The sequence below is a fragment of the Chiloscyllium punctatum genome, chromosome 1 (genome assembly GCF_047496795.1).
Source record: "Chiloscyllium punctatum isolate Juve2018m chromosome 1, sChiPun1.3, whole genome shotgun sequence".
Classification (NCBI taxonomy): Eukaryota; Metazoa; Chordata; class Chondrichthyes; order Orectolobiformes; family Hemiscylliidae; genus Chiloscyllium; species Chiloscyllium punctatum.
This window is the reverse complement of record NC_092739.1, coordinates 144,179,282-144,200,448: the sequence shown is the minus strand read 5'-3', so window position 1 is coordinate 144,200,448 and position 21,167 is coordinate 144,179,282. Positions and strand designations below refer to the sequence as shown.

General features: G+C 41.3%; 1 protein-coding gene across 4 annotated transcripts in view; it reads left to right on the top strand.

The window, feature by feature from the left end:
- LOC140480850 (receptor expression-enhancing protein 1-like) overlaps positions 1 to 21,167 on the top strand; it is an 88,180-nt gene that overhangs the window by 10,868 nt on the left and 56,145 nt on the right. The gene's annotated exons all lie outside the window — the stretch shown is intronic.

The window sequence follows — 21,167 nt, the reverse complement described above, 5'->3', positions numbered from 1 at the left end:
CAAAACGTGAACATGAGATAGCTTTGGCAAAAAGAATAAAGGAGAATCCAAGGAGTTTTTACAAATATATTAAGGACAAAAGGGTAACTAGGGAGAGAATAGGGCCCCTCAAAGATCAGCAAGGTGTCCTTTGTGTGGAGCCACAGAAAATGGGGGAGATACTAAATGAGTATTTTGCATCAGTATTTACTGTGGAAAAGGTTATGGAAGATATAGACTGTAGGGAAATAGATGGTGACATCTTGCAAAATGTCCATATTACAGAGGAGGAAGTGCTGGATGTCTTGAAACACATAAAGGTGGATAAATCCCCAGGACCTGATCAGGTGTACCCGAGAACTCTGTGGGAAGCTAGAGAAGCGATTGCTGGGCCTCTTGCTGAGATATTTGTACATGTATTTGGAAAGGCAAGGACTGATTAGGGATAGTCAAGATGGCTTTGTGTGTGGGAAATCAAGTCTCACAAACTTGACTGAGTTTTATGAGGAAGTAACAAAGAGGATTGATGAGGGCAGAGCGGTAGATGTGATCTATATGGACTTCAGTAAAGGCGTTCGACAAGGTTCCCCATGGGAGACTGATTAGCAATGTTAGATCTCATGGAATAAAGGGAGAACTAGCCATTTGGATACAGAACTGGCTCAAAGGTAGAAGACAGAGGGTGGTGGTGGAGGGTTGTTTTTCAGACTGGAGGCCTGTGACCAGTGGAGTGCCACAAGGATCGGTGCTGGGTCCTCTATTTTTGTTATTTATATAAATAATTTGGTATGCTTTCCTTTATTGGTCAGAGTATTGAGTACAGGGGCTAGGAGGTCATGTTGCGGCTGTACAGGACATTGGCTAGGCCACTGCTGGAACATTGCGTGCAATTTTAGTCTCCTTCCTATTGGAAAGATGTTGTGAAACTTGAAAGGGTTCAGAAACGATTTACAAGGATGTTGCCAGGGTTGGAAGATTTTAGCTATAGGGAGAGGCTGAACAGGCTGGGGCTGTTTTCCCTGGAGCGTCAGAGGCTGAGGGGTGACCTTATAGAGGTTTACAAAATTATGAGGGGCATGGATAGGATAAATAGACATGTCATTTCCCTGGGGTTGGGGATTCCAGAACTCGAGGGCTAGGTTTACGGTGAGAGGAGAAAGATATAAAAGAGACTTAAGAGGCAGCTTTTTCAAGCAGAGGGTGGTACGTTTATGGAATGAGCTGCCAGAGGATGTGGTGGAGGCTGGTACAATTGCAACATTTAAGAGGCATTTGGATGGGTATATGAATAGGAAGGGTTTGGAGGGATATGGGCTGGGTGCTAGCAGGTGGGACTAGATTGGGTTGGGATATCTGGTCAGCATGGACGGGTTGGACCAAAGGGTCTGTTTCCATGCTGTACATCTCTATGACTCTTATGTACATCACTTTAAGGACTCATTGCATTGCCGTCAGATTTTGCAAATATACCTATTTTTATATCATCAACAAATCTGGCTACGATACAGTTGGTTCCTTCAACGATATCACTAATATAGATCACTTAATCCCCTAAATTACGATTTCATAATCTGAAAAATGGCCCATTATTCCAGTCTCTCTGTTTCCTATTAGTTAGCCAATCCCCTGTCCATGCTAATATATCATTCTAATACCATAAGCAACATTGCATTCACCTTTTATGTGACACCTTATTCAATAACATTTGGAAATCCAAATGCATTACTTCGACTGATTCCGATTTATCCAAACTGCTTGTAAATTCTCAAGTGACTCTAATAAACTTGTCAAACATGATTTCCCTTTCATAAAACCTTGTGGATTTTGCCTGATCGAATGATAATTTTCTAAATGACCCGCTGCTGCCTGATTCTTACATATTTCTTGTGACAGATGTTAGGCAAATGCACCTGTAGCTTCTTCCTTTTTGTCTCACTCGTCTTTTAAATAGAGGCATGGTTACTCAGTAGTTAGCACTGCTGCTTCAAAACGCCAGAGACCTGCATTCAATTCCAGCCTTGTATGGTTTTCTATGTGGAGTTTGCACATTCTCCATGTATCTGCACAGACTTCTGGGTGCTCTGGTTTCCTCCCACTGTCTAAAGATGTTCCGTTTAGCTGGAATAGCCATGCTAAATTGCCCATACTGTCCAGGGATGTGTAAGTTAGGTTGATTAGCCATGGGAAATGCAGGATTATAGGGTAGAGGGGTGAGTTTGTGTAGACTTGTTGGGACCAATGGCCTGTTTCCACACTGTAGGGATTTTATTCTAGCTGTTACTATTTGTGGTTTTCCAATCTGCTGAGACTCACCAACCAATCATCAAATTTTCCATCGTACAAATTGTTGTGTTCATTTGCAATTTAGCAACTTATGTTGTTCGTGATGAGTGCAAGATGAAATGTTTCATCAACATTTCACCTTTTAGCAAAGTCATAGAGTCATAGAGATGTACAGCATGGAAACAGACCCTTCAGTCCAACCCGTCCATGCCAACCAGATATCCCAACCCAATCTAGTCCCACCTGCCAGCACCTGGCCCATATCCCTCCAAACCCTTCCTATTCATATACCCATCCAAATGCCTCTTAAATGTTGCAATTGTACCAGCCTCCACCACATCCTCTGGCAGCTCATTCCATATACGTACCATCCTCTGCGTGAAAAAGTTGCCCCTTAGGTCTCTTTTATATCTTTCCCCTCTCACCCTAAACCTATGGACTCCCTGACCCCAGGGAAAAGACTTTGTCTATTTATCCTATTCATGCCCCTCATAATTTTGTAAACCTCTATGAGGTTTACCCTCAGCCTCCGACACTCTAGGGAAAACAGCCCCAGTCTGTTCAGCCTCTCCCTGTAGCTCAGATCCTCCAACCCTGGCAACATCCATGTAAATCTTTTCTGAACCCTTTCAAGTTTCAGAACATCTTTCAGAGAGGAAAAAGACCAGAATTACACGCAATATTCCAATAGTGGCCTAACCAATGTCCTGCACAGCCGCAACATGACTTCCCAACTCCTGTACTCAATACCCTGACCAATAAAGGAAAGCATACCAAACACCTTCTTCACTATCCTATCTACTTGCGACTCCACTTTCAAAGAGCTATGAATCTGCACTCCAAGGTCTCTTTGTTCAGCAACACTCCCTAGGACCTTACCATTAAGTGTATAAGTCCTGCTAAGATTTGCTTTCCCAAAATGCAGCACCTCGCATTTATCTGAATTAAACTCCATCTGCCACTTCTCAGCCCATTGGCCCATCTGGTCCAGATCCTGTTGTATTCTGAGGTAACCCTCTTCGCTGTCCACTACACCTCCAATTTTGGTGTCATCTGCAAACTTACTAACTGTACCTCTTACGCTCGCATCCAAATCATTTATGTAAATGACAAAAAGTAGAGGGCCCAGCACCGATCCTTGTGGCACTCCACTGGTCACAGGCCTCCAGTCTGAAAAACAACCCTCCACCACTACCCTCTAAATTATTTAATTTGGGGAATACTATAGTAATGCAGGATCCAATAACATAACTTCAGGGAACAAGTGGGAAGTACTGACATGAACAAAAATGGAAATCCAGTCCATGAAACAAACTGGCATATCCCAAGATGGAAAGCACATATCATTCCTTGTGGTTTACAAAAGGAGAGTGGAAACTCTCAGAAAGGCCATAATGTCCGCATAAAAAAGTTCATCATATCAGTGATAAAGATAATTAATCCTCTCATAACTGTTCCATTCTTCCAAGAGTAAGTATCCATCAGAAAACAAAATTAAAGCAAAATCAATTCAAAAATCATTTGACTCTACAGTTAATGATAGGGCCCTCTGTAGTGTTGTAGAACAGAGAGACTAAGGATTCAGGTACACAGTTCTTTGAAATTTGTGTCATATATAGACAGGATGGATAAGGAGGCATTTAGTATGCTTATGTTCATTGCTGAGACCTTTGAGTATCGGAGTTAGGATGTCATGTCGCACAGGCCATTGGTGAGACCTCTTCTGGAGTAAAGTATACAGTTCCGTCGATCTGAGAAAGGAATGCTTGAGTTAGATCTACTTGTTAGGCTGGGAAATTTTTAACTGGAGCATAGGAGGTTGAGGGGTGACCTTATACAGGTTTACAAAATCATAAGGGGCATATATAATGTGAATAGCCAATGTCTTTTCCCTAGGGTGGGTAAATTCAAAACTAGGGAGTATATTTTTAAGGTGAGAGGAGAATGATTTAAAAAGGATATGTGGTACAACCTTTTCACACAGAGTGTTTCTTATGTGGAATGAACTGCCAGAAGAAGTGGTGGGATGTAGCTCTAGTTACAACACTTAAAAGATATTTGGATAAGTACATAGATAGAAAAGGTTTGGTGGGATATGGGCCAAACGCAGGCAAATGGGACTAGTTTAGTTTGGGAACATGGACTAGTTGGACTAAAGGGTCAGTTTCCATGCTGTATGACTATGACTCAGATTTAACGCATTTGTTGCATAAATACATTTTCTCCAAGGTATAGGTTGTGACTATAAAGGATTATACAGGATAAATGTCACATAGATGATAAAGTACATTTCCTTCTGATTCCTTTGTAATCTGACAACTCTGAAAAGCAATTGGAGATCATTTAGAAGTATTATTTGGGATCCATATCTCTTTAACCCATTCGAGGTCGGACACACCAGCATTTCACTGATAATGGAGAGGTCTATGTAGACCTACCTACATTTGTTTTAATGTACTTAGGAAACTCTATGTAAGGGAATTCTGGCAGGAATTGAACAGAACTCTGGAAGTTAAAAGGTGCATGTTTAAAAAAGGTCTCAAACAACTAGAAAATTACATGTATTCGTCAAAGTAACAGTTGTGTTATGAACTGTCCAGTCTACTTGGATTAGATGAGATCGTTAGATGTGCAGACAACTGTTTCTGTCGTGTGTCATATGTAATGTTTCCTTTCCTGTTTGCATCACTGCATAATGCTTTGCTGTTGGGATGCCTGCCTTAGGTCATTTACTGATTGCTTTTGCTTTACAATGAGTCTCTGTGTTACACAGAACATTGATCTTGAATAGGATTTCAGTCTGCTTACGCAGCCAAATATAATGCAGAGACACAAGGAGAAATGCAAAGGATAAAATGTCAGTGTTCTGTGTAATTTAGAGATGTTTAAGCCAGACATGTTCAATGCCCACTGAATTTGGCTCCTTGGACCTATTATTTCATTTATTGTGGGCTTTTAGCTCAAGTGTTTAATTTATAATGTTTAAGAACAATACTGGTAATGAAGGAGAAATTAGGTTCAAAAGGTTGACACAATGGCTTTCACAGTGCTTATATCGAGTCTTGCTCTGTGAATGGACTTCGGGGCTGAGTAATTCCCACTCAGCCCTAGATGTAATTCTGGAAGTAGTCAACATAATGTCCATTAAATTAAGGGGAGACTCAGCTGGATGTTGCCTCAGTAGAGAGGACAGGAAATCTGATTGGGGTGGCTGGGTGTGAGCAGGGTGAATCTTCCATCTGCAATTAAATCTTACCATGTCCAGAAAGCAGGGCTGAGGAGTTCCTGGGTCTCACTGTGAAACCATATCAGTATGGTTTCTGATAGGCACAGTCAAACCTACTGTGCTAAAATAAGGTTATGGTGTCAATCTGACTCTCAGCTCTGCGGAAGTGAGCTTTGCTGATTCTTTCCTCCCAGAGACTGTTGATGGCCACATCTTTTCAATTTAGGAAGGAAAACATGGCAACATCAATAACCTCCAATTATATAGCACCCTTAACGTAGCACATGATTGTAAGATACTTCACAGAAGCAATAACATGCAACAGTGAATGGCATTGAGTCAAAAATGACACTGGAATCTCTGGGAATAAAGGGATATGGAGAGCAAGTGGGAAAGTGCAGTCGAAACTGAAGATCAGCCATGATTGTATTGAATGGGCTTGATGAACTGTGCAGTCTTCCCTCCTTTCCCTAGGTAGGAAACTAAATTTCAGTGGAGGAATAAGAAGTTTATAAATGGATGTGGATAGATTGGGTGAATGGGCAGACTGAGTTCAATGTGGATAAATGTAAGGTTATTTATTTTGGTCAGAAGAATAAAAGGGCAACATTTTATTTAAATTGGGATAAACTTCAAAATGCTTCAAAACAGAGGCATCTGAGTTACCTATGCATAACTAGCAGAAAGCAAGTTTGCAGGTACTACAGATAATAAGGAAGGTAAATGGAATTTTGGCATTCATTGCTCATGGAATAGAGATTAAAACTAGGGAAGGTTTGATGCAATTGTGCAAGGCATTGGTTAGACCACACCTGGGTATTGTATACAGTTTAGGTTCCCTGACTTGAAGATGGATGTAATTGCATTGAAGGCAGTTTAGAGGATGCTCTCTAGGTTAAATCCAAATACAAAAGGCTTTGAAGAGAGGTTGAGACTGAACTCCATAAAATTTAAAAGAATGTGAAGAGGTATATAAGATGTTAAAGGGGATTGACAACGTGGGCGTCAAAGGGAAGTTGCCTCATGTGAGACAATCTGGAATGAGAGGCCACAGTTTTAGGTTAAAGGATGGCAGATTTAAAAGAGATGAAGAGGAATTAATTCTCTTAATGAGTCTTGAATCTGTGGAATTCACTACTTTAAACTGCAGTGGATGCCAGGATACTGAATAAATTTAAGAAGCAGTTAGACAGATTTTTAATTAGTAACAAGCTGAAAGGTTATGGGAGTGGGCAGGAAAGTGGAGTTGAGGTCGAGATAGGATCAGCCATGATCGTATTGAATAGTGGAGCAGGCTTGAGACGCTGAATTGCCTACTCCTGCTCCTAATTCTTATGTTCTTATGTTTATGTGCTTCTTTTTCTAAGGTCCTATGTAAATAAGAAGACATTAAGACAAGAATGTACTGTAGTGAAAGCTTGGAGGATTAACCAGTCGTAGTGCATCAACCTAATCCATGATCTTCTGTGGGTGTAAGCTACCCAGCACCAAATATTGTGGGCTATGTCGAGAATTTTGTGACAGTTGCAAGAGAAATCAAGTGAGGCCTTTCTCAATGCCATCAAATTGCATTTTCTAATTAAGTACCTGATGTTGGGACAAGACTCATGCTGAAGAACAGTGAGATGCCTATGAACAATGATTATCCTGTTTCTTTGTTTCTTAATCTCATTTCATTACATGTACTGATATCTTACATGTACTGATATCTTACATGTACTGATATCATCACTGAATGCCCCACTACTAACATCCTTGAGACCAGAAATTGAACTGGACTAGCCGTATAAATAGTCAAAGCAAGAGCAGATCAGAGGCTAGGAATACTCCAGAAAGTAACTCAACCTGTGGATTCCTCAAAGCATTTCCACCATCTATAAAGGCACATAAGAAGTGTGATGGAATAGTCCCCTCTTGCCTGGATTAGTGCAGCTCCAACAACACTCAAGAAACTTGACCCATCCAGGACAAAGCAGCTTGCTTCATTGGCACCACATCTATAAATATACATTCCCTCCAATGCTCAGTAGCTGCATTGTGCACTATCTACAAGGTACACCCCAGAAATTCACTGAAGATCTTTAGATATCACTTTCCAAACTCTCAATCTGTTTATAGGAGGTCACATGCAGCAGGTACATGGGAACATCACTGCCTGCTAGTTCCCCTCCAAGCTCCTCACCATAAAAATCCCAGAACGCTTTTTGTAATGGCGTTATAGGTTTATCAACATAGAAACAGAGAGACACGAAGGAGGAATAGGCCTTTTGGGCCTTCCAGCATGCTACTCCATTCGACATGATCATAACTGATCATCGAACACTGTTCCCTCTTTCCCCTCTTACTCTTAGATCCCTTTAGCCTTAGGACTATTTATAATGTCTGCTTGAAAACATGCAATGTTTTGGCCTCAACTGTTTTTTGTGGCAGAGAATTCCACAAGGTCAAAAATTACACGACACCAGGTTATGGTCCAGTGGGTTTATTTGAAAACACAAGCTTGGTGTCATGTGATTTTTGATCTTGTCCAACACCAGCACCTCCACATCAAGAACTCTACAGACTCACCATTCTCTGGGTGAGGAGATTTCTCCTCATCTCAGTCCTAAATGGGTTGAAACACATGGACCGCATAGTTCAAGAGGCAGCTCGCTAGCACTTTCCTGAGGTCAGTTTGGGATAGGCAATAAATAATCAGCTGACATAGTCAGCAACACCAATATCTCATGAATGCATTAAAAAAAAGCCTCTTATTTTACCACCCCCTGGATGGATACTTGATGCTGAGAATTTCCAACATGGAAGTCAGAATGATTACCTGGCAACTATAGCGTATCACACACCTCCATGTTGGACACCCAGCATCAACCTCTCAGGGTACACTCCAAGGGCAGACGCCATATGTACCCTCCATTCATGGCATTGGCATCTGACACTGGCCAGCCTCTCCAAACCATCACGCCACATCTTCAATCCACTTCTGCATTTTAATGCTCCACCAGCAACTACCTTGGAATTCTGTTGCAAGTACACTTTGCACACAGGGACAGGTGTCGAGCTTATGGATTGAACCAGACTGCTTGCTGTCTTGCTCTCTTAATGTTCACTCACTTACCACCTACCTGGATGTGCACAGAATCTCTGCCTTGCCTTAGCTTATCATGCCTTTTGTCACTTTGCCTCCTGAGCCAGAGCTAACAAGTTCAAAGTATTTATGTTTTGACTTGTCTAGTGCGGATATGAATCCAGTGAGCTTGTCATGACTGTCAACAGTGACCAATCAAGGAGGTAGACGTGTGGTGACTTGGCACAATGCTATATCAATCTCACACCTTCACCATGTGTCAGCAGTATAATTGACAAACACATTACATGTACTTCACCCAAATGGGCTTGTCTCAAAATCTAGGAGTAGTCTTCAATCAAGTCAAGGGAGATATCCTTAAGTCAGGATGACCTGTCAAGCATAGCCTCCAATATCAGTCTTGAGACATAGACACGGTCATACATCTGTTCATGGGTTAGTTTCCTCACGTACGGGGTCAGGAGCCAAATGTCAGGCACTCTCACCAACCAGCTTAGCACTTTCTGACCCATTGTTTTCTCCTGGAATGAGAGAGGGGGAGGGATTGAGTGGGATGAAAATTAATCGCATAGCAGTTATTGCTAGTGTAGTCAGGGGAATGGTGGTATCTTGAGTGAGTGAGTATACTGCTTAGAGGCCATGTTGGGGTTAATGTTGTGGGGGTATTGGGTAGGTGTGTACGAGTGAAGGAAGAGACATGAAATGGTGAGAGAGTACCTGAGATAGAGGGAGTATGAGATAGAAAGGACAAGATGGCAAAATGGAGATAGAGAAGTTTCCTGAAGAAGGGCTTCTGCCCAAAACATCAATTCTCCTGCTCCTTGGATGCTGCCTGACCTGCTGCGTTTTTCCAGCAACACATTTTCAGGCAAAATGGAGATGATGATTGACCTTCTTGCTTCATTTCTCCAGTGAACTCATACCACATTGACCCAGGTGGCAACCTTAGACCAGGCTGGCATTCTCTGGCCTTCTTTGCCCTGTCCTCTTTTGCAGTCACCATTTATTAGGGCCTCAATGTAAAACAGTGCACCGATTACCCCTGTCTGCTAAATCCAGGATAAATGGCATGAAGCAGACAGGGCAGTTCCAGATTGACAGAATTTGACCTTTTAAATGTGGTTCCAGCTATATCTCAGGATATACCATCAGTAGTGATACCTCCAGCTATGGTGAAAGGGAGAATCAGATGAAGAGGCCCCAGACAGTTGGTCATTAATGAGGCGAGTTTGGGACGATAGTGCAAGAATGCACACTAGAACTTACAGAGAGACCCCCTTCATGAAACTTGACAAAAATAACATTTTGCAAAAGTATTCCACTATCCAGCTATACGTCCCAGTTACATATTGCCTGTAACAATTGAGCTTTACAGAAAGACATTCAGTTCCTTTTTAAAACTTGACCACTGGATAACAATTTCAATCAAATATATCCTGAGAGTTAGCTTGCTAACTCAATTGTATGTCCTGACTCAAGGAAGGTAAATGGAATTTTGGCATTCATTGCTCATGGAATAGAGATTAAAATGAGGGAAGTGTTGATGCAGTTTTATTCAACTACAGATCCTGTCACCAGGTGAACCACTGTATTTTGTTGTGCGTTTGAGACATAACTCTGTTCTGATATAATGCTGTTGAAATCCATGTAACTTTCTACTAGAACTCTTTATTTAAACCATAATGAAGTAAAATGCATGTAGAAAGCAACTTTTGTGCCCTCAGCTTGTCTCAAGGCACGTTCCTTCTCAAAAATGCTTTTGGGCAAATGAATTTCATGATTTGTGCAGAAAATGGTTCTATAGATAGTAAATGATTCAACTATCCAAATAATCTGTTTTTGATTGAGGTAGGAAGATTGACAGAAGAATGGAGAACTCAATGCTTTTCTGTACTGCACGGTCAATGAGTCATACACTAAAGTATGGGGTCAAAAATAACAAAGTTAACAAGTATTAATTTTCCCTGATGTCAACCATTGTTTATAATCTGGATAACCTTTGATAATCTGGATCAGAGTCTTTGTGAATTTCCATTGATTACACAAACAATGCATGCTCCTAGCTGAAAGTTCTCGGGTCTTACAAGTTAGCCAGGAAAAGGCTAAAGAGAGAGCGAAGAAGACCCAGGAGGGGACATGAGAAGTCGTTGGCAGATAGGATCAAGAAAAACCCTAAAGCTTTTTATAGGTATATCGGGAATAAGAGAATGACTGGAGTAAGATTTGGGCTAGATTAGTGGTCCTGGAAGAGCACAGCAGTTCAGGCAGCATCCAACGAGCAGCGAAATCAACGTTTCGGGCTAATCAAGGATAGTAGTGGGAAGTTGTGCGTGGAGTCAGATGAGGTAGGAGAAGTTCTTAATAAATACCTTTTGTCAGTATTCACACAGGAAAAAGACAATGTTGTCGAGGAGAATACTGAGATACAGGCCAATAGACTAGGTGGGATTGAGGTCCACAAGGAGGAGATGTTAGCAATTCTGGAAAATGTGAAAATAGACAAGTCCCCTGGGCTGAACGGGATTTATCCTGGGATTCTCTGGGAAGCCAGGGAGGAGATTGCCGAGCCTTTGGCTTTGATCTTTATGTCGTTATTGTCTACAGGAATAGTGCCAGATGATTGGAGGATAGCAAATGTTGAGCCCTTATTCAAGAAAGCAGAGTAGAGACAACCTGGTAATTATAGACCCATGAGTCTTACTTTGGTTGTGGGTAAAGTGTTGGAAAAGATTATAAGAGATAGGAATTCTAATCATCTAGAAAGAAATAAGTTGATTAGAGATAGTCAACACCACTTTGTGAAGGGTAGGTCGTGCCTCACAAACCTCATTGAGTTCATTGAAAAGGTGACCAAACAGGTGGATGAAGGTAAATCAGTTGATGTGGTGTATGGGGATTTCAGTAAGGCATTTGATAAGGTTCCCCACGGAAGGCTATTGCATAAAATACGGAGGCATAGGATTGAGGGTGATTTAGATTAGATTAGATTAGATTACTTTAGATTACTTTAGATTAGATTAGATTAGATTAGATTAGATTTAGTGGTTTGGATCAGAAATTTGCTAGATGAAAGAAGACAGAGGATGGTGGTTGATGGGAAAAGTTCATCCTGGAGTTCAGTTGCTAATGGTGTACCACAAGGATCTGTTTTGGGGCCACTGCTGTTTGTCATTTTTGTAAATGACCTGGATGAGGGCGTAGAGGGTGGGTTAGTAAATTCGCAGATGACACTAAGATTGGTAGAGTTGTGAATACTGTTGAAGGATGTTGTGGGTTACAGAGGGACATAGAAAAGCTGCAGAGCTGGGCTGAGAGGTGACAAATGGATTTTAATGCAGAAAAGTGTGAGGTGATTCACTTTGGAAGGAGCAGCAAGAATAAAGAGTACTGGGTTAATAGTAAGGTTCTTGGTAGTGTAGATGAGCAGAGGGATCTCGGTATCTGTGTAAATAGATCCATGAACATTGTCACAGAGGTTGATAGGGTTGTTAAAAAGGCATGTGGTGTGTTAGCTTTTATTGGTAGAGGGATTGAGTTTCAGAGCCACAAGATCAAGTTGCAGCTGTACACAACTCTGATGCGTCGCACTTGGAGTATTGCATACCATTCTGGTCACCACATTATAGGAAGCATGTGGAAGCTTTGGAAAGGGTTCAGCTGAGATTTATTAGGATGTTGCCTGGTAAGGAGCAAAGGTTTTATGAGGAAAGGCTGAGAGACTTGAAGTTGTTTCCGTTAGAGAGGAGAAGGTGAGGGGTGACTTAAATGAGACATATAAGATAATCAGAGGGTTAGATAGGGTGGACTGGGAGAGCCTTTTTTCTCAGATAGTGATGGTTAGCACGAGGGGTGATAGATATAGGACAGATGTAAGAGGTAGCTTCTTTATTCAGAGATGAGTAGGGGCGTGAAACAGCCACCTGGAACAGCAGTAGACTTGCCAATGTTAAGAGCATTTAAATGACCATTGGATAGACATATGGTTGAAAATGGAATGGAGTAGTTTAAATAGGCTTCATATTGGTTTCACAGGTCAGCACAACGAGGGCCAAAGGCCTGTACTGCGCTGTAATGTTTTGTGTTCTATGGGTTGAGAATTGGTTGTCACTTTTCTTCTCTGAAGTTATATTTTGTTGGATGGGTCGATCAAAATTAGACATAATACTCCAAAGAAGGATTTACTGTGCAGGGAGAATGTAATGGGATTAACATCAGAAACGTACATAATGATAATGATGTAATGATTTGGAAGCAAGAGCTGGAAGGTAGCAGAAGCTCTAAGGTAATGTAAAGAGATTTTGAGTATTATTTATTCAAGGCTGAGATAGACAAATGTTAATCAGTCAGGGAATCAGTGCATATAAGGAAAAAGCAGGAAAGTGCAGTTGAGGATTATCAGATCAGCCATGATCTTATTGAATGGCGGGGCAGAATCAAGGGGTTGAGAGGCCTTCTGCAGCTCCTACATCTTATGGTCTAAATAAAGAGGTCTTGCAGAAAGTTTCATGGGGTATAACTCTGGTTTGTTCATTTCAACGGAGGAGGCATTGGCCTAGTGGTATTATTGCTACATTATTAATCGAGAAACTCAGCTAATGTTCTAGGACGCCAGGTTTGAATCCCATCGTGGCAGATGGTGAAATTAAAAAAGTCTGGAATTAAAAATCTACTGATGACCGTTGTTGATTGTTGGGAAAAAAGACTCATCCAGTTCACTAATGTGCTACAGGGAAGGAAATCTGCCATTCTCACTTGGTCTGGCCTACATGGTACCCCACTCCCACAACAATGTGGATGACTCTCAGTTGCCCTCTATAATAGCAAGGCATTCAATTCAAGGACAGCTAGAGAAAGGCAATAAATGCTGACCAGCCTGTGATACCCATATCCCACAAGTGAATTTTGAAAAATACACAACAAAACACTATGGTTTTACTGGGATCCATTCATTGAGACAAAATTCAACATTAGGGTAAACGCAGGAAATACTGGAGAAACTCAGTGGGTCTGACAGCATCTGTGGAGTAAGAAACAGAGGTAGGGTATCAAGTCAAAATGACTCTTCCTCAGAACTGAAAGGGATTGGAAAGTGGTGTTTTTTATACTTTTGATAGAGAAGTGAGGCGAACAGGTGATATGGAGGCCCAGTGCAAGGGCAAAGGGGTTGCTGATAGGGTTGAAATAGTGATGTGAAATGGGTGTAAATTAAGGTGTGGAAGGGTGGAAATGGGTCCTCTCAACTGGGAGCAAAGTAAACAAGACACAACCAATTCAAAACTATTGGGCGATGGTGAGGTGAGGGTTTGGGGGGCTGGTGATGTAAGAATAATGAAGGACAGGCAGACATCATACAGTTAGACTACAAAGTTGTGAAATTCAATAATGTGACTTTGAGGCTGTAAAGTTCCAAAATGATGTTGTTCCTCATGCTTGTGTTGCTCGCCTTTGGAACATTGCAGCAAGCCCAGGACAGAAATGTTAGCATGAGAGCAAGGTGGCTTATTGAAATGGAATGTTGTCTGATTCCTCCAGACTCCTTTCCCATATCGTGTCCAATGTCATCCCTTAGAATCTTCAGGAAGGGAGATTGAATATCCAGATAAATGGCATTGTGAAATAACTGGCAACATTTCTCATGTGTAATTTTAGTCACAGAAATAGCAACTATAAATATAGTTCATAAGCAGTGTGCTAACTGACATATACCTTTACCGGGATGTTGTTTTCCACTCAAAGTTCACCACTTTGAAATAGCAGTAAAGAAATTATCTTTTGTTCAGATTGCGTGATTTAAATTTAACGAATCAGACCTTGTACTGTAAATAATTGCTCAGTAGTAAAGAACTTAAACGTTGCTAAAAGGAGACATGAAGACAGTTAATTGTCAATTTTCATACTCAGACCAGGAAAGTAGATGCTGATAAATCAAGGTGTTGACATGATCCAGTGAATGGCAGTCTCCATGATCCGTTTTTATGTAAAGGTGAACCATATGTCCAAGTACCTTTTGCCTAGATATTACCCTGTATATTAGTATAAGTAGTTTCTAAAATCCACAAATGCATTACAGTGATAATCAATTAAAAACCTTAGCATAGTCTGGATGATTTAATAAATAATGTCCAAAAGCACAATGAATCTAATGGTGGACATACTAATCTGAGGCATGCAAACAAGGACTGGTTTACCATGATCGGCATGTTACCCACTGTGAATGGTCAACAGGACATGTTTTTTGATATGGTCTACCCATCATTTAGACATATGGCCTATGTATTTGGTATCATGCTGGCACTGGAACTCATAGATTACATTGCTCATTCATGCAGTAGGTAAACTGTCTTTTTGGCTTGACAGCAACATTCTGTTAATGAAGAATACCACTTATGAATTTACTGTTACATATCAGTGTATTGGACTGGAGCCTGTGGCATAGTTATGCTGTCACTGGGCTAGTAAACCAGAGACCTAAGCTAGTGTTCCGGGAGATGGGTTCGAGTGCCATCAACTGAAGTTAATTAAAACCATTGCTGATTGTTGGGAAAAATCCATCTGGTTCACTAATGTCCTTTAGAGTAGGAAATCTGCCATTCTTGCCAGGTCTGGCCTACATATGACTGCAGACCCAGAAACGTGGTTGACTCTTAACTGCCCTCTGGGCAATTAGGATGGGCTACAAGTGCTGGCCTGGCCATGACACCCACATCCTATAATTAATTTTTTTAAATAAGTCAACATGAGAAAGCTAGCTTCACCTGTTCTTCAAAGTTTTTAGACACATTCACCTTCCAGGCTAATCTAAGGTAGACTGGGCACCATTCTGGTCCTGTTAATATGGCCTTCAAATTTAATGATCATTTTGTGGTCATATGATATCCTCAGGCTGTGGTCCCCCCCTCTCAGACCACACTCCAGTCTCAGACTTTGCTTCATTCTTCAGCTTTGCTCTGTCCTAAGACTGGGCACTACCCTCTGGTTGAATTATACATGGTCTGGGAAGAAAACAAAATTGATCTATACATCAGTAGCTCTGACATTTGGCTCAGAAGCAGTACAACAAGAAAAAAATTATAAAAGCCAAAAGAACCAGATGCTTTAAACCAGAACCAAAACCAGAAATTGCTGAAAAAGCTCAGCAGGTATAACAGCGTCTATGGAGAGAAATCAAAGGTTAACGTTTGGGGTTCGGTGACCTGAAAACCTATAGTTCATTTAAAAGATCTGTAAAATCATTAATTGCTTCTAAGAATGGTTGATCGTGACTTTCAGGAGGTTATGTTAATTACAAAAATCCATGTAACCGGGTGACCCATGACCTGAAAGCAATACCAACAGGAAGAATGTTAAGAAGTCTGTTTCCGTGCAGTACATTTCTAGGACTCTGTGACTCTATATGGATGCTGTATGGCTTAACACAAATGATAGCTGCTGATATGAAGGAGAGCTACATGCACAGGTAGCTAGAGAGTAAAGTTGATCAATGCACAGATATTGGCAGAGGGAATGGAGTCAGAGACAGAAAGATGAACGCAGAGAATTCTTGTGAGAAGAAGTAGATCACTCGGGAAAATGTTAGTTTTTTCTGTTCATCAGGAAAGAGGAATTCTGTAAGCTGGTTAAAAAATCTAAATCCTAGAAAGCTGTGTGAATAGCTTAGAAATCCTGAAGAGGTGGATGTTATTCCAGAAGTACCCAAACTGTAAGCCAAACTGTTATTGATTAGTTGCTTGAAAAGGAACGTTGGAAAATGACATCAGCAGGATTGTTGTGACTCATGGCAGGAGGGATTTGCAGAAGTGTACTTTGCTGATGATGATCACATCTGTGAAACTCAAAGGTGAACACCGTTGTCCAGTAGGCCCCCTGGTCTACCCTGTGTGCTCAAATAACAGCATAATCCTTATTTAATATTGTGTTTCTGTTCCTGAGGATCACTACATTAAGTGAAATTACTTTTAGTGAATCATGGGTTCCCATACAACCTAAAGATAAAGCCAGATTAGTTTTCTCCAGACTTTTTCTTGCCCAGAAAATAAAACAATGTACAAGTTGAAACACTGGGTGGGCTTTCAGCCAAAAACAATCTCATAGAGTTGTTCCATGCCCCTCCTGAGCACTACCTTTTTGACTTTTTCTTTCTTTTCTAAATTCAAGTTTTTAAGAAGTTGGCTGGAAGGAAACCTCCATGTTGGTGGGCCTTCACATTGAATTACCCTGTAATGGTGCTCAGAATCACAGCAATGTTATGGCACAGAAGCTAGCCATTTGGTCCGTCATGTCTGCACTAGCTCTTCATATGAACATCATGACTTAGTGCCATCCTCCTGCCTTTCCCATTATCCTTGCATGGTGTTTCTATTTAAATACCCTCTTGAATTCCTGAGTTGAACCCTGCCTCTGCAACACTTTCAGGCAGTGCATACCAAACCTGAACCACTCACCGTGTGAAAAAGTTTATTCTAGCATTACATTTGTTTCCTTTACAAATCATTTCAAATCTTGATCCTTCTAAAAGCAGGAACAGTTTAGACCATAGACCATAAGACATAGGAGTGGAAGTAAGGCCATTCGGCCCATCGAGTCCACTCCGCCATTCAATCATGGCTGATGCGCATTTCAGCTCCACTTGCCAGCGTTCTCCCCGTAGCCCTTAATTCCTCTAGACAACAAGAACCTATCAATCTCGGCCTTGAAGACATTTAGCGTCCCGGCTTCCACTGCACTCCGTGGCAATGAATTCCACAGGCCCACCACTCTCTGGCTGAAGAAATGTCTCCGCATTTCCGTTCTGAAATGACCCCCTCTAATTCTAAGGCTGTGTCCACGGGTCCTAGTCTCCTCGCCTAACAGAAACAATTTTCTAGCATCCACCTTTTCAAAGCCATGTATTATTTTGTACGTCTCCATTAGATCTCCCCTTAATCTTCTAAACTCCAACGAATACAACCCCAGTATCCTCAGCCGTTCCTCATATGCTAGACCTGTCATTCCAGGGATCATCCGTGTGAATCTCCGCTGGACACGTTCCAGTGCCAGTATGTCCTTCCTGAGGTGTGGGGACCAAAACTGGACACAGTACTCCAAATGGGGCCTAACCAGAGCTTTATAAAGTCTTAGTAGTACATCTCTGCTTTTATATTCCAACCCTCTTGAGATAAGAGACAACATTGCATTCGCTTTCTTAATCACAGACTCAACCTGCATGTTTACCTTTAGAGAATCCTCGACTAGCACTCCCAGATCCCTTTGTGCTTTGGCTTTATTAAGTTTCTCACCATTTAGAAAGTAGTCCATTCCTATATTCTTTTTGCCAAAGTGCAAGACCTCGCACTTGCTCACGTTAAATTCCATCAGCCATTTCCTGGACCACTCTCCCAACCTGTCTAGATCCTTCTGTAGTCTCCCCACTTCCTCAGTACTACCTGCCTGTCTACCTAACTTTGTATCATCGGCAAACTTCGCTAGAATGCCCCCGGTTCCCTCATCCAAATCATTAATATATAATGCGAACAGCTGTGGCCCCAGCACCGAACCCTGCGGGACACCGCTCGTCACCGGCTGCCATTCTGAAAAAGAACCTTTTATCCCAACTCTCTGCCTTCTGTTAGATAGCCAATCCTCAATCCATCCCAGCAGCTCACCTCGAACACCATGGGCCCTCACCTTGCTCAGCAGTCTCCCGTGTGGCACCTTATCAAAGGCCTTTTGAAAGTCCAGATAGACCACATCCACTGGGTTCCCCTGGTCTAACCTACTTGTTACCTCTTCAAAAAATTCCAACAGGTTTGTCAGGCATGACCTCCCTTTACTAAATCCATGTTGACTTGTTCTAATCAGACTCTGCTCTTCCAAGAATTTAGAAACCTCATCCTTAATGATGGATTCTAGAATTTTACCAACAACCGAGGTTAAGCTGATTGGCCTATAATTTTCCATCTTTTGCCTTGATCCTTTCTTGAACAAGGGGGTTACTACAGCCATCTTCCAATCGTCCGGGACCTTTCCTGACTCCAGTGACTCTTGAAAGATCTCAACCAATGCCTCTGCTATTTCCTCAGCAACCTCTCTCAGAACTCTAGGGTGTATCCCATCGGGGCCAGGAGATTTATCAATTTTAAGACTTTTTAACTTTTCTAGCACTATCTCTTTCGTAATGGCAACCATACTCAACTCAGCCCGGTGACACCCTTTAATTTTTGGGATATTACTCCTGTCTTCCACTGTGAAAACTGACGCAAAGTACTTGTTAAGTTCTCCTGCTATTTCCTTATCTCCCATCACTAGGCTCCCTGCATCAGTTTGAAGTGGCCCAATGTCTACTTTTGCCTGTCGTTTGTTTCTTATGTACTGAAAGAAACTTTTACTATTATTTCTAATATTACTGGCTAGCCTACCTTCATATTTGATCCTCTCATTTCTTATTACACTCTTTGTTATCCTCTGTTTGCTTTTGTATCCTTCCCAATCTTCTGATTTCCCACTGTTCTTAGCCACTTTATAGGATCTCTCTTTTTCTTTAATACATTTCCTGACTTCCTTTGTCAGCCAAGGTTGTCTAATCCCTCCCCGGTTAATCTTTCTTTTCTTGGGAATGAACCTCTGTACAGTGTCCTCAATTATACCTACAAACTCCTGCCATTTTTGCTCTAGTGTCTTCCCGGTTAGCCTCTGCTTCCAGTCTATTTTAGTCAGTTCCTCTCTCATGCCCTCATAATTACCTTTATTCAACTGTAACACCATTACATCAGATTTCGCCTTCTCCCTTTCAAACTCCAGACTGAACTCTACCATATTATGGTCGCTACTTCCTAAGGGTTCCCTTACTTTAAGATCTTTTATAGAGTCTGGTTCATTGCAAAGCACTAGGTCCAGAATAGCCTGCTCTCTTGTGGGCTCCATGACTAGCTGTTCCAAAAAGCCATCCTGTAAGCATTCCATGAATTCCCTTTCTTTAGATCCACTAGCAACATTATTTACCCAGTCCACCTGCATATTGAAGTCACCCATGATCAATGTAACCTTGCCTTTCTGACATGCCTTCTCTATTTCCCTATCTGGGAAATCCCTATCTGGTCTATCAAGCCACTTTATGATTGTGAAAACTTATTTTAGATCTTCTCTTAGCCTTCTTCTTTTGACAAGAACGTCCCGAACCTCTATAATCTATTTACAGAGCAGACTCAATGGGCCAGATGGCCTACTCCTGCTCCTATCTCTTATGTTCTTATCCTTATAACTGAAGTTCCTCATCACAAGAGTCACTTTTGTAAACCAATGTCTCTCATCTTTACCATATGTGGCAGCAACAACTGTACACAGTTACTCCAGCTAAGGTCTAACAAATATCTTTACTGCTCCTCTAAAGCTGAAGGCCTGTGTATGGACCTCAATTCACCAGGGAACCCGTGTTCATGCCAAGTAAACTCTTAGATGTTTTTAATCAACAATGAAAATCTTGATTTATAAGTTTTTACCTGAGGCAGGACTATGATTTGAAAACAAACCTGTTACCCATCTCCATGATGAAAATTCAGATCTCTGCCTCAGAGGCCAAAGGACTAATGTGAGTCATGGCTGACACCTAGAATCCATTGTTCTTCATGTTAGGAATAAAACAGAAAGTGCTGGAGATACTCAACAGGTCTGACAGCATCTGTAGGGAGAGAGAGAGAGAGACAGACAGATTTAATTTTTTGAAGTGAAGAGTTATAGTGGACTTGAAACATTAACTGTTTGTCTCTCCACAGAATCTGCCAGGCCTGCTGAGTTTCTCCAGGACTTTCTGTTTTTATTTCAGATTTTCAGCATCCACAGTATTTTATTTTTGTTTGAGAGTTAGGGTTATAGTTTTGTTAGTGTTAGGGGTATAATTAATCATGCTTCCCACTTCAGTTTACTAGTCCTGTTACACAATAGATCTACACATTAAGCTAGCCCCGTGCATACTACTGAGCTGAAGTTCTCTAGGACTTTCATCTTAAATTGTTGCATAGCCTCAACCCTTTGCAATCTGTGTAACTGCTTCCAGCTTTTCAACCCTCTCTCATCTCTGCATTCCTCCACTGGCAGCCAAACATTCAGCTGACTGGTACCTTAGCTCTGGAATTAGTTCCATAAAACCTCTCCATTATAGTACTTCTTAAAACTAATTTTACTTACACAATTTTATTCAGTAAAACCCCTGTGAAGCCACTTAGGATGTTTTAAAAGAGATGAGGAGGAATTACTTCTCCCAAAGGGTCATGAATCTGTGGAACTCACTACCTCAGAATGCAGAGGGAGCTGGGACATTGAGTAAATTCAAGAAGGAGATAGACAGATTTCTAATTAGTAATGTAAGGGTTATGGAGAGCAGAAAGGAAAATAGAGTTCAAGTTGAGATGAGATCGGCCATGGTTGTATTAAATGGCAGAGGAGGTTTGAGGGGCTGAATTGCCTACTCCTTCTCCTAGTTCTTATGTATCACTGTCTGGAGACTGTGCACATAACAGGCAAACAGAAATTACTTGCGGTGATAAAAACTTATACAAAGACTTAAACGCAATGATCTATAATTTTCACGCATCCATCTGACTTAAAACAATATAAAGAGTA